The sequence below is a fragment of the Neophocaena asiaeorientalis genome, unplaced genomic scaffold (genome assembly GCF_003031525.2).
Source record: "Neophocaena asiaeorientalis asiaeorientalis breed wild unplaced genomic scaffold, Neophocaena_asiaeorientalis_V1.1 scaffold218, whole genome shotgun sequence".
NCBI lineage: Eukaryota > Metazoa > Chordata > Mammalia > Artiodactyla > Phocoenidae > Neophocaena > Neophocaena asiaeorientalis.
The window spans coordinates 2,679,879-2,693,140 of NW_020172818.1; positions in this window are offsets into that span (position 1 = coordinate 2,679,879).

Here is a 13,262-nt window from a genome sequence, read left to right on the forward strand (position 1 = left end):
TGTAAATTCTTTTGGGTAGATATATAATCACACAATCAATAAATGACCAAAATTTTTACTAACTAAAAAAAAAAAAAATTAGTAGCCTCTATTTTTTTCTTAGAATAACAGCTTTTAGAGTACTAATACTTGATACCTCATTTAATGCATCTCTGTAGCAATATTACACCCTGTGCTCCCTTTTCTCCCTGTGGTCTAGCACACTGGCCTTATTTGATGCACTGGTTTCCCTCCCACCACAATGCCTTCATAATTGTTGTTTCCTGTCTGAGATGCCTTCTTCCTCTCTCCTCCGCTGCACAGTTAGCTCTTCTTTTCCTTCATATCTTAGCTCAATCATTACTTTCTGATCTTTCCGACTAGATTAATTGTCCTTTAAATATTCTTGAGCAACAGATAATTCTACTTTTTAACATTTACAATGTTTTTTTTTTTCCTTTATTCATTGCAGGCTAAGAAATAATCTGCTTTGCTTTTCATCATATTCTCAGTGCCTGACAGGGTGCCTGGCACTCATTAAAATAAGCAGCTGAGGGATTATTTTCTTAAACATTTGTTAAATATGGGATCTGATTATCATGAGCTGGTAAATAAAGTTTGACATATAATATCTTTGCATCTACTGTGAACCAGGCACCTTGGCAGGTCTGGAGGATACAAAGATAAATTAGATGCATTAATGTCATTTTTATACATATTAATGCAAATAGTCATTTTCTGCATTAACATTATTACAACACTATCCCTGAGCTGGGCCAGATAATACTTTTTCCACCATTTAACTTGACATAGGTAAGGTAGTTTATGTAAAAATGTATCATTGGGCACAGTAAATTAATGTTTTGAAGTTAAATTTTGTAGACTTCTTGCATTTAATATATAAATTTGTTTCTCTTTCCTTCTTGAAAAAGAGATATAAGCACAAGAAAATTATACTAGTTTTATAGTGTGAATATTTAAACGTTAACATTATGATAAAAGTAAATCAATGGCAGAAGTCCATAGGTATAGTTTTCCTGTAAAATTGTACCTTACATGACTCACATTTGAGCAATATTGAAGCAGAGTGTTTTTACAGTAATTCTGCTGTCAGAAGAAAGAGGAGTAGGAAAGGAGGGAGAAAAAGAGGAGGAGAAAGGGAAAGGCAAGTGAAAGGGGGCCAAGAGAAATAATTGTTATATAAACAGATACAGTGGGTAAGTGCCCAATTATCTGCTCCCTTTCTCTATTAGAACATTATTCCTACCTATTAACTGCTGTGTGATTTTCAGTGTCTTCCTGGGGAGCAGTATATTCCTTAGGCTGAAACCTCAAATGAGAAAGCATGAGTTGCAGAGTTCCATAAAACCCACAGCCACTACTGAGAGCGAGGAATAAGGCACTGTTATTGAAAGCCACACGGTTTGGGGTTATGGCAGACTTACCTAGGAACTGAGGGTCAAAATAAGCATTATACATTGTTGAGAGTTTTTTAAGGAAAACTGCAGATAATACGGTGTCCCTGCTTTTGAAATGTCATTTTATTCCTGTGAAAATAAAGCATGTTAACCCATTGCACATTTCCATCTCTTTGTGCTCCCTGGTTGCTGTACACATGTCACACAAAACTATAAAACAAGTATAATGAAGCAAGTTAAAACAACAGCCACCCCAAAGAATCAATTACCTGTTTTTCCCCGGGAGCCACTGAAGGAAGTTAGTTTTCCAAAGTCGCTTTGATAAAACAGTGATACTCCACAGGCATCACCCCAGGCTTGTAGCTGAGCTTCCTGCACTGCATCTTCCAAAATGTGAAGGGCAGCAGTCTTTGAACTTCAAGGAAGGAAGAGATACTGATTCTGGGAACTCACAGCAGACTAGATACCTAATGTTAAATTTGGGCTTTAGGACTCTTTTTTTCAAACTACTTACTACAAATTTAAGAAAAATTCACATTCTTAGTTAACCTCACAACTTACCTGAGAGTCTTATTTCACTAGTTTCACACATTGTAATTTTATTTTAACTGGAGGCTCTTTCTCAGTTTTTAGTAATGAAAGGGCATGATCTGAGACATTGTCATGTCCCACGAAATCTATTTCCATAAATTCCATTTCCCAAGGAGGGATGGCAAAGGAGAAGGTACACAGACCTTGATGTCTTCATGGAAGACATTTATCAGGGAAATGGTGATAGAATGAGCAGAGAAAAGAAAAGCCATGAATGCCAGGTTGAGTTTTGTTGCTGACCACTGCAAAAGCAGAGTTTTCACGAAAAATTTGGGAAGAAGCCAAACACTTAAGGCGAATATACGTTCACTTTGCATATGTGAGTATATGCAGGTTTTACTTGACTGGGAATTATCTGCAAGTTAAGCATTTTCAATGTGCACAATTTCTACTTGCATCTCAGACCTCCTTTCAGGTGCCACTATCCTTCTTCCCACCCTGTGTGAATATCAAACATAGGTGTCCTAAGTTCAGAAGTTGCCTTTGTCGTTTAGTCATTTATTCAGCACTGTGTTTTGGCTTTATTTTTCTTGATTTTTTGTAATTCTGTTCCAAATTTTAAAAGAAAAGGAAGCTCACCATCTAATGAAGAGATGGTCAGTAAATACAAAATTATAATAAAATGTGAGAAGTGCTGTGATAGGAACAATGAGTAGTATAGTGGGATACAGAAGAGGTGTGCTTGCTTCAACCTGCACACAGGGTAAGTGGTTAAAATGTGACCTAATCTTATAAGCCAAGTGAATTAAGTAGGTGAAGAAAGGGAAAAATTTTCTGCTTCCCTGTAATAAGGATATGAGTGGGCAAAGGACTAAACCAGAAACTGCAACTCGCTCCACTGAACCAGAAACTAGCACTTTGATTTTGCTCCTTTTTGGTGTATAATTCAAATCTTTCATTCATTAAACTACTTAGGAATTTCTATTGAGGTGTCTTTCTTTATTCTCTCATTTCTCTCATTCATGTAATATAAAAAACTGATTCCTTAGGTTGGGTGAATTGCTGGTTAAATATACACACAGGTGCACAACTTTTCTTTTTTACTGTCACTGGATATCTATTTTGTTTTGTTATTAAGTAGTCCCAAGAGTAACTAATGTTCAATGTATATGATTTCTGAAGATATACTACACTGACAATTCTTAGCTTTTTCTTTATGTAAGTCCTGCACTTAAATAAATCATCTCCATCCCCTGAACCAACACTTTAGCTTAGCTTAGCTTCCTACCTCATGACATATTTTCAATCATCTCCTAGCCCACTTTTCTAGCTCCAGTCTCTACAACAACTTATTCAAAATCAACTTTATCAAATCACTTCTTTGCTCAAAGAATCTCCCTTGACTGACTCTTTCTGGCTGGCCTCCTCTCCTGTTATTATTTTCTTCAAATAATTTTTACTGTCATATAGTTGCTTTACAGTGTGGTGTTAGTTTCTACTGTACAGCAAAATGAATCAGCTATACATATACATATATCCCCTCTTTTGGGGATTTCCTTCCCATTTAGGTCACTACAGTTCATTAAGTACAGTTCCCTGTGCTATACAGTATGCTTTCATCAGTTATCTATTTTATACATAGTATCAGCAGTGTATATGTGTCAATCCCAATCTCCCAATCTGTCCCACCGCCCCCACCTTTTCCTCTTGGTATCATCTAGTTCTTCTTAATCAGACTTTTACTCATCTATTTTCTTTTTTCTCAGTTAAAAAAAAAAAAAGCTATACTCTTCCTGCCAGTCTCTGTCCTCTTGGTTTCCTTCGTATACCTCAACTTGACTTCCTTTTTTTTTTTTTTGCGGTACGCGGGCCTCTCCCATTGCGGAGCACAGGCTCCGAATGCGCAGCCCCAGCGGCCATGGCTCCCGGGACCAGCCGCTCCACCGCATGTGGAATCTTCCCGGACCGGGGCACAAACCCGTGTCCCCTGCATCGGCAGGTGGACTCTCAACCACTGTGCCACCAGGGAAGCCCTGACTTCTCTTTTGGCATCTCTTTCCAGACAATTTTTATTCATCTTTCAAAACCTTAATTCATTCATCTTAAAATCTTCCTTGTCAAGACAGAGAACAGGAAGCCCTGCTGAAGGGCCATTCTCTGAATTCTTATTGTGCTTAAAATCAATTCCGTGAAACTCATTGCTGAAAAAAAATCCCTGTTTTGTACAGATCAATTCTGTCTTGTAAATATTGGTATTGTCTTCTCAACTAGGTTCTACTATCTTTAGGGAGGAGAACTATGGCTCATACCATTCTGCATTCCACAGTATGCCTTGCATTCTGCTGAAAACATAGTGAAAGAAAACTCAGCAAATGTTGGTTGTAATGAAAGTACTTTTCTTTTTCTCCATTCCTAGCTTACTTAATGACTTCAATTTTCTGTTTTATGTAATTTATGAAATGTCATCTTTTAAAGTTGCATTTAATTGATTTGTTCTATAATACATACAAACAAAAAATAAACACATTTAATATTTAATATTTACATGTCAATTTTTAAGATATGGAATGATTTATTTCATTCCTTTTAATATCCATGCATATTCCCATGTTTTAGTTTTTTTTTACATTTTTATGGCATCAGCGGTGGTCATTATAAAAATTTAGATGTCCTCTGCATTTGACTGTCTATGTGTGTATCTGTGTGTCTCTTATTGTCTTGATAGTAAGTAAGTCTGACCTCACCAGTGTTACCCAGAACTAGCTGGAGAGAACACACTGAAATTGGAAGTGCTCCACATTTTAACCCTTAGAGTTATTTGAACCATCATTATTAATTTCCATTCAATAAATTTACCACTGCAGATGGTCACGTTTCTGATTTTCTAGGTTATTGTTGTTTTTGTTTGTATTTGTTTTTGTTTTGTTTTGTTTTACAAAACACTTGGAACTGACTAAATGGGTATCAAATTAATTATCTCATATCTCAATGGGTGGCCTGATTTTTCTAGTGCAGCCAACAAATTTAGCCCTGCGTACCACTCACCTGATTGCCCATTTACATAAGTTTTTATGATGGGGAGATGCTAAAAAACTGCCACAAAATACAAAACTCTTTTCAGTATGGGATATAAAATGGTACAGTAGACATGGCATAAATGTGGAATAGAAGACATAAGTTTGAGTCCTAGGTAGACCACTTACTTTAGTGTAGCATTACTAAAACACTCTAAGTCGGTTTCCTGCTTTGTAAAGAGGATTACACTTAGAATTTTGAGGATTGAGAAAGTTTTTCAAAATTAACAGCATGATATCTTTCACACAAGGGTTATTTGTAATGACATTTTGGTTGAGAGATACATCATAATGTTTAGAGAACGGGTTCTGGAGTTTTGCAATCCTGGATTTCCAGTTGAATGAACTTTGGAAAATAACAGCCTTCTTGACGTTTAATTTCATCAGTAAATGAAGAATGCAAACCTTTGTAAAAATGTCTTGGCTTAAAGCAAATATATTTAAAATACTGAAGAAATACTTGATATAGCATAAGAACTCAAAAAAACCTTAGCCAAAAGGGCAAAATGCAGATTTGAAAGAACATTCCTGAGTAGCTGAGGTATGTGTTACAAATTTATAGATTTTATTTATTTTTATTAAAAAACAAACAGATACTGGACACTGCATGATTCTTCTTTATTATATCACAGTTTCTATGAATCAGGACTCCTGTCATAGTTTAGCTATGTTCTCTATAATATTGCAATCAAGATATTGGCCACGGCTGTTGTCTAATCTGAAGTTGGACTGGGGAAAGATGCACTTCTAAATTCACTCATAACATTGACAGAATTCAGTTCTTTGAAGTATAGGACTGTGGGCTCTAGGTTCTTGCCGGCTGTCAACAAGAGGCAGCCTTAGCTCTAGAAACAGCTCACAGTTCCTTGACACATAAGGTTTCCCAAGATGGTCACTTGCTTCTTCAAATCCAGCAAAATAGAAAGGGACTCCAAGAAGACAGGTTCTACAATGTTATGTAAATATCATATACACCTAATTACATGCATCCTGCCACCTTTGCTGTGTTCTCTTCATTAGAGATAAGTCACAAGTCATGCCCACAGTCAAGGTGAAGTGACCAAAGAAGGGCAGAATATCAGAAGGTGAGGATTCTGGTTGTTATCCTGAAGTTTATCTACCACACTCCCTCAAACAAAATGAGGCTTATTAAGGTAATATAATCTTTTAAAAAACTATCAAACGAAACTTTCATTCCCTGAACGGCACCACAGTTCAGACAAAATGATGGCATAGTGATGGGATAGCTACTTCAACATGTGCTCATTCCTACGGATGGCCTACCGCTCTCTATGTAATAACTTGTTCAGGTTTCCTACATGAAGCTTAGGGTGATGTTTCTCAAAGATTCTAACTGTGTGCTATGACCTACACAAAGTTTATTCATATATTATATGAATTTTGCTAACTTCATAATCCCTATAGGGATTATAGGCCTTCTTAAAAATGGAATATTTTAATGTAAGATTATCTACTATGGCAACTGAAGACCAAAAATGCACCTAGTTGTTTCCTGTCTACCAGGTGGCCCCACAGAACATATTGAATGGTAGGGAACCATGAGATCCCAATGTCTACCTCACTGACCAGCTGCCATGATTTTGAAGATTAGTTGTAAAATGGGTGAAATATTTAAATAGCAGTCTACATCTCAGAACATTACTGAAATTTGGTCCCCTGCTAATTGACCACTGATGGAAGTAACCACCGGGCTCCCACTGAGCAAATGCAGCAAATTGTCTGCCTGAATGAAATACAAATGTGGTCTATTGGTTCCTATAACTTCTTCCACTGAAAAATTAACCTTCCATCCTATCTTTCATTTATAAGATGAAAACTGATTACTTTAAAAAATTCAATGGAAACATACAAATCTCTTTGGGAATTACCTGACTCTTAAAAACTAAACCAAAATACATAAGTAATAAAAAAAGAACTTTGTTGCTATAGAAAAATTGCTTGAATAAGAATTTTGGTGTGTTATTGTTTTTCAGTGAACCAATTATAAAGGCTAAAATTGGAACCTAAGTGAATAGCTATTTAATGTTGCTGTAAGTGAACTGCAAGAATTCTCCATTTCAAAGTCACTTGACATAAAACTTACACATTCCAGACTTCTGATACTTTCCACCTACTTATATCACTGTCACTTACACATATCGTTAATCCATCAATAACTCTCAGGGTTGCAACAGCTAAATGGAAAAATGGCTAAGGTTCCCCCATTTCATAAATCTCAAAGTGCTTGTGATTCTTAATACTGCACATATTTTTATTTGCAGTTTCAGAGTGATTAAAATAATTTAGAAATAGATACTCTTAACTGGTGAGTGATTTAGTCTGGAGTTAGAATTAATATTACACATTTTCTCATTTTTGGACAGAGAACTATTTACTAAAAGCATTTCAAGCAAGAGGAATTAATACACTTTTTATGTTGACTTTCCACCTTAATATTTTAAAGGAGAGCATTTATTGAGGAAAACCTGATTTCAAATTTACTCTAGATAGTTTCGTATATTGAAAGTTTCATGTAGAAGAAAATATTGAAAATTTAAAGTTACGGAGGTTTATTTTACTCTAGTACATATTGAGTAATTTATATTACAAAGATTGGGTTATTAATCTTTTTCAGTAAACGTGCCCCAAAATTGCAGATTCCAAAAGAGAAATAAAGCAAATTCCTGTAGACTGACAAGACAAAAATGAAAATTTATTTGAAAATCAAACTTAATTTTAAATTATACTAATTCATAATTCCTGAAGGTGTATCATATAACACTATTTGGGCATTTAAGAACAAGTATTCTGTGGCTAGAGAAAACCATAGGGAGAAGAACAAAAAGGAAAATTTTGAAGCAAATTTAGAGAAAAACTGCATCTGTCAAGATAAGGGACTTAGATTTTATTATCACTTTCTTGAAAGGATGAGCGAATAAAGACAAAATGAATAAAAAACATTAGAAAGAAAAAGGGAACAATGAAAAATCATGTCAATTGAAATGATTCCACTACAATTTGAAGAGGATAACATGTGAAAAGAAAGTAGAGAGACTAGGGTGTCTAGGAAAGTGTCTAGTAAGGGGTTATTTAAAAAGTAATATAAGTACAAAAGAAAATAAATAAATGTTCCCCAGGGTGTGGGCCCTTGTTAATAAAGGCATTTTCCTCAGGGAAGTTTCAAGGAGCTCTTGCTCTAACTATAACTGTACTGGTTACAAGCTTTTTCTTCCATGTAGTTACCTCTATGTTTCTTAGCCTTTTCTGCAGCACTGAGATAGCTTGTTCAATCTTATTGTTTGGAGTCCAAGTAGATATAAAAGCCTCCTGGTTGCTCCACTTGAATATTGTAACATTTTCTTCTCTAGTGTGAAACGCTGAACAATTCACCAGGCAAACAGACGATCTTGAACACCTTACCACTAAAATAAGTAAAACTTGTCAGGAACAAACTTATTAGGACCCTCTATAGAGTGAGTTATTCAGAGGCTTTGTTCATAAAAGGGAAAATAATATACACAATAAATAAGACAGTAGAGCGTTTTAATTAAGTAATTAATTTATTGGCATTGTCAAATTGGTCTGGCAATAAAATGCCTGTAGTTTTCAAACTGTCTACTGTCATGATTGACATTTGGAAATGCTTCCATTTGGCACTTCACTCATTTCCAAAAGAATTTCTTTCACACACATACATTTTTGTACAGTGGTTTTGACAATAAACCATATACAAGGCACATTTCCCATGTCATTCCTATAAATAACATCAAGCTGTGTTAAGTATTTCAAAGTCAACCTGAGAATATTTTTTATGGGAGAGGTTTAACACATTTACACTTATCATCATATTAGATATAGTTGGTCTTAATTTTGTCATTTTATTTTATTTTTTCTTATTTGATTTATACTTCCATTACATCCTACCTATTTTTGTTACTTCTTCATTTTTCTCCTCTAAAGTTTCAAAATATATGAATTCCATTCTATTTTATACAAATGCTTTCTCTTAACTTTTTTCTGTTTGCATATATACTAAAAAAGCTAATGTATATTAAGCCCTTACTGTGTGCTGGGTACTAGAGTAAATCTTAGCTCACAGTAAATTCTCCTCACTAATCCTATAAAATAGGTATCTTCTTCTTCTCCTTCACAAATACAGGACCACTGATGCTAAGTAACTACCAAATTCAGAAAGTATGAAGAATGGCAAAAGAAGTGGAATTCAGGTCTGTTGGACCTAATATCATGTGCTCTTAACATTATGATGTAATATATCTCTTTAACTATCAATGCACGGTGAATGCACGGTTAGCAGAGAGAATGGAGAACACACAACTGGAGTTGTAGAAGGGAATAGCCTGGTGGGTGAATGTTGTCTTTTCTATACTATAATAGTTTGAAATAATGTTTGATTATGTATGTCTTTTACATATATATTTTAACTATTTCTCCATTTGTCATTTGTTTGACTTTACTTCATTGTTTTTTCCTTCATTACAATTATAATAATTCTAAACCATTTTATCTTTAGTTTCAAATTTTGGTAATGTTTTCAAATAATACTCCACATTGCAATATTTTAAAATAGTCACCTATAACTTCTAATATTTACTTTTCTGTTTTTAAATGAAATATTGAATAACCTTAACATTTTCTTTACTATATGATATAAGATAAAGATTAACTTAAAATAAATAAATCAGTATGTGACTTTTAAGAAATAATTTGTCTAATGAATAATATATATGATGTTATAATACATAATTATACAAATATGGATTTATATGCATATGTGTACACATATATGCAAATGTATATATTTACATATGTACATATACATGTACATGTGCATACATATACTACATATACATACCATGGATCTACTTCTTGAGTCTACAAATAGTTCTATTGATCTGTATGTCAATAATCTGGTACTCATCACACTAATTTTAATTATCTTAGTTTTATAATACCTTTTAATAATGGTTTAAAAAGTCCTCATTATACTCCATTTAAATAATTTTCCTAAATATTCTAGATTTTGTACACTACTACATTAACTCTAGAACGTTAATTTGGAGAATGACTTTAGAAATAATTTTACAAATAGCATTTTTAGTGGAACATGTCAGAAACATTAAAAAACATATTTGACATGTTAATAGGTATTGTATCAAAACCAAAGATTAATTTACAAAAAACATACAGTCAGGATTTTTTACAGAGAAATGTTATTTAATGATTGGAATCAATGAATATTATCATTTCTTCTCATTTTCACTACTTATATTATTATTTTCATTATATCAACCCCCCTTTATATGCTTCAGTATAAAGCTACAGAGCTTTGTTTAATGTACACATTTCTTTGATTTATCAGCATGCTCTTAATATTTGCATCTCTATTTACCTGTGATATCATCTAATTTTAATTTCTTTTTTTGTTTGGAGAAGTTTCATGATGAGTATTATCAAGATTAAAAAACAAATGGGACAACTGCTATAAAGAAAAAGTGGAGGAACTTATGAGGAATTATAGCAGGAACTCTGAAATAGATTAGGGGGTGAAAAATAAAAGACTTTCTAAGGACATTATATTTAAGACATGACTTGAAGAATGTATAGAATCTTTGCAGGCAAGAGATGGAGACCATGAAAGAAACTTCCTGACCAAAAAAAAAAAAAAAAAAAAAAAAAGAAATCAACATGTGAAGCCAAATCTGTCTCAAATGCTTAGACATGCCAATAGCCCTGTACTATCAGAGCATAGGAGATGAGGCCTCAGGATCCCTCAGATTTAGTCAGAAAGAAGAGCAGAATCATGAAAAGCATAATGTGGAGAAGTAGACAAAGAGTTAGGAGAAATAGCTGAGGATTGTCATAAAAGCTCTCTGTCACAGTTTTGAAAAGTATATTTGTAGGGATGATTTAGATACACTAGAGATATTTGGCTTAAAGAACAAGAATTTGTATTGGATTAAATATTATGGTTGACTGATCCAGCATCTCAACAAGGACGTAAAGGAGCATGATTTTTCTACCTCTTTGCTCTGCTGTCCATAGTGTAAATTTCATCTTCAGGCCAGCTTCCCTCTTGCCAGTCAAAAACAGAGTTATATGAGTTCACATCCTTTGAAAGAAATCTTTCCCTTTTTTGAGACCTTTCCCAGATGTCTTCCACAAACACCTCCTTATGTTCCATTACCTATGATTGGGTCATCTGCTCATTTTTACATGAGCAAGAGAAATGGAAATACTTAAAGACCAACCATGATGGTACTGAGAGTGGGACAGGCATCTCCTAGTGGCTTAGGGGTGAAAGGTTGTGTGCCTAGAACAGCTAACTTCTGTTAGAAAGGAAGACAAGAATAAGAGAAGTTTTACAGGAAACTGACAATGTGTGCCACAAAATTAATGTAAATTTGAAAATTAAAAAGTGTGTATTTGATTCAGCAACCAGATCATTTGTGGACATAACAAGTTTCAGTAGATAGGAAGCCAGATTGGAATAGGTGGAAGAGAAAATGGGAAGTAAGAACTAGAGTTTGAGAATTAACAATATTTTCAACATATTTTGTGAAGGACACAATAGTGAGGTGGAAGGACAAGAAAGGAAGCATAGGAAGGCTAACTAATAATACCAGAAAGACAGTTGGAGATGAGACCTAGACCAAATGTTGAAGATTTGACCACAAGGATGCATGAATACTTTCTATTGCAATGCAGTGTTAAGAGTATGGATTGAAATGAAGGACTCTTTTATTTATTTACTTATTTTAGCATCTTTATTGGAGTATAATTGCTTTACAATGGTGTGTTAGTATCTGCTTTATAACAAAGTGAATCAGCTATACATATACATATATCTCCATACTTCATCCCTCTTGTGTCTCCCTCCCATCCTCCCTATCCCACCCTTCTAGGTGGTCACAAAGCATGGAGCTGATCTACCTGTGCTATGCGGCTGCTTCCCACTAGCTATCTATTTTAAATTTGGTAGTGTATATATGTCCATTCCACTCTTTCACTTCATCACAAATTACCCATCTCACTCCCTATGTCCTCAAGTCAGTTCTCTACATCTGCATCTTTATTCCTGTCCTGCTCCTGGATTATTCAGAAAAAAAAATTTTTAACATTCCATATATATGTGTTAGCATACGGTATTTGTTTTTCTTTTCCTGACTTACTTCACTCTGTATGACAGACTCTAGGTCCATCCACCTCACTACAAATAACTCAATTTCATTTCTTTTTATGGCTGAGTAATATTCCATTGTATATATGTGTCACATCTTCTTTTTCCATTCATCTGTCAATCAACACTTAGGTTGCTTCCATGTCCTGGCTATTGTAAATAGAGCTGCAATGAACATTGTGGTGCATGACTCTTTTTGAATTATGGTTTTCTCAGGGTATATGCCCAGTAGTGGGATTGCTGGGTTGTATGGTAGTTCTAGTTTTAGTTTTGTAAATAACCTCCATACTGTTCTCCATAGTGGCTGTATATTTACAGTCTCACCAACAGCTACCATGACAAGGTACCACAAACTGAAAATTTAAACAACAGAAATTGACTGTCTCACAGTTCTGGAAGCTAGAATTCTGAGATCAAGGTGTTGGCAGGGCTATGCTTCCTCTGAAGTAAGGGAAGGATCTCTTCTAAGCTTCCCTCCTAGCTGCTGGTTGTTCCTTGGCTTGCAGTAATCAATATGGTCTTCTCCTTGTGTATGCATCTATGTCCAAATTTCCCCAGGCATAACTCTATTCCAAACCTCATCTTAACTAATCACATCTGCAATGACTCTATTTCCAAATAAGTTAACATTCCGAGGGGTGTTAAGGATTCAACATACGAATTTTGGGGGACACAATTTAACATACAACACTCCTCTTCCTCCCCTGTGAAAGAGGTTTAAAGTTATATGAATAATAGTATTGTTGTGGAAATTAAATGAGAAAATGTATGCAAAGTTTTATCTCAGTAGCTTTTCAATCATTGTAATACTATTAATTTAGAATGTATCTATTGTCTAATATTCTTGAGGTTGTCATCTTTTTCCAGCCTATCATCTGCATTAAAGTCACAGGTCATCTATAGTTCCTCCTAATAAGTTAAAGGTATAGAAGTTTCAAAAAGATATGCTGGGAAAAATAGTTGTTTACCATTTGTTAATTTGTGATTTATTGCTTCCTGCTTGTGGAAGGGATTGGATATGTCTGAGCCATTTTTATTGTCACAGAGAACCATTGCCTTGTG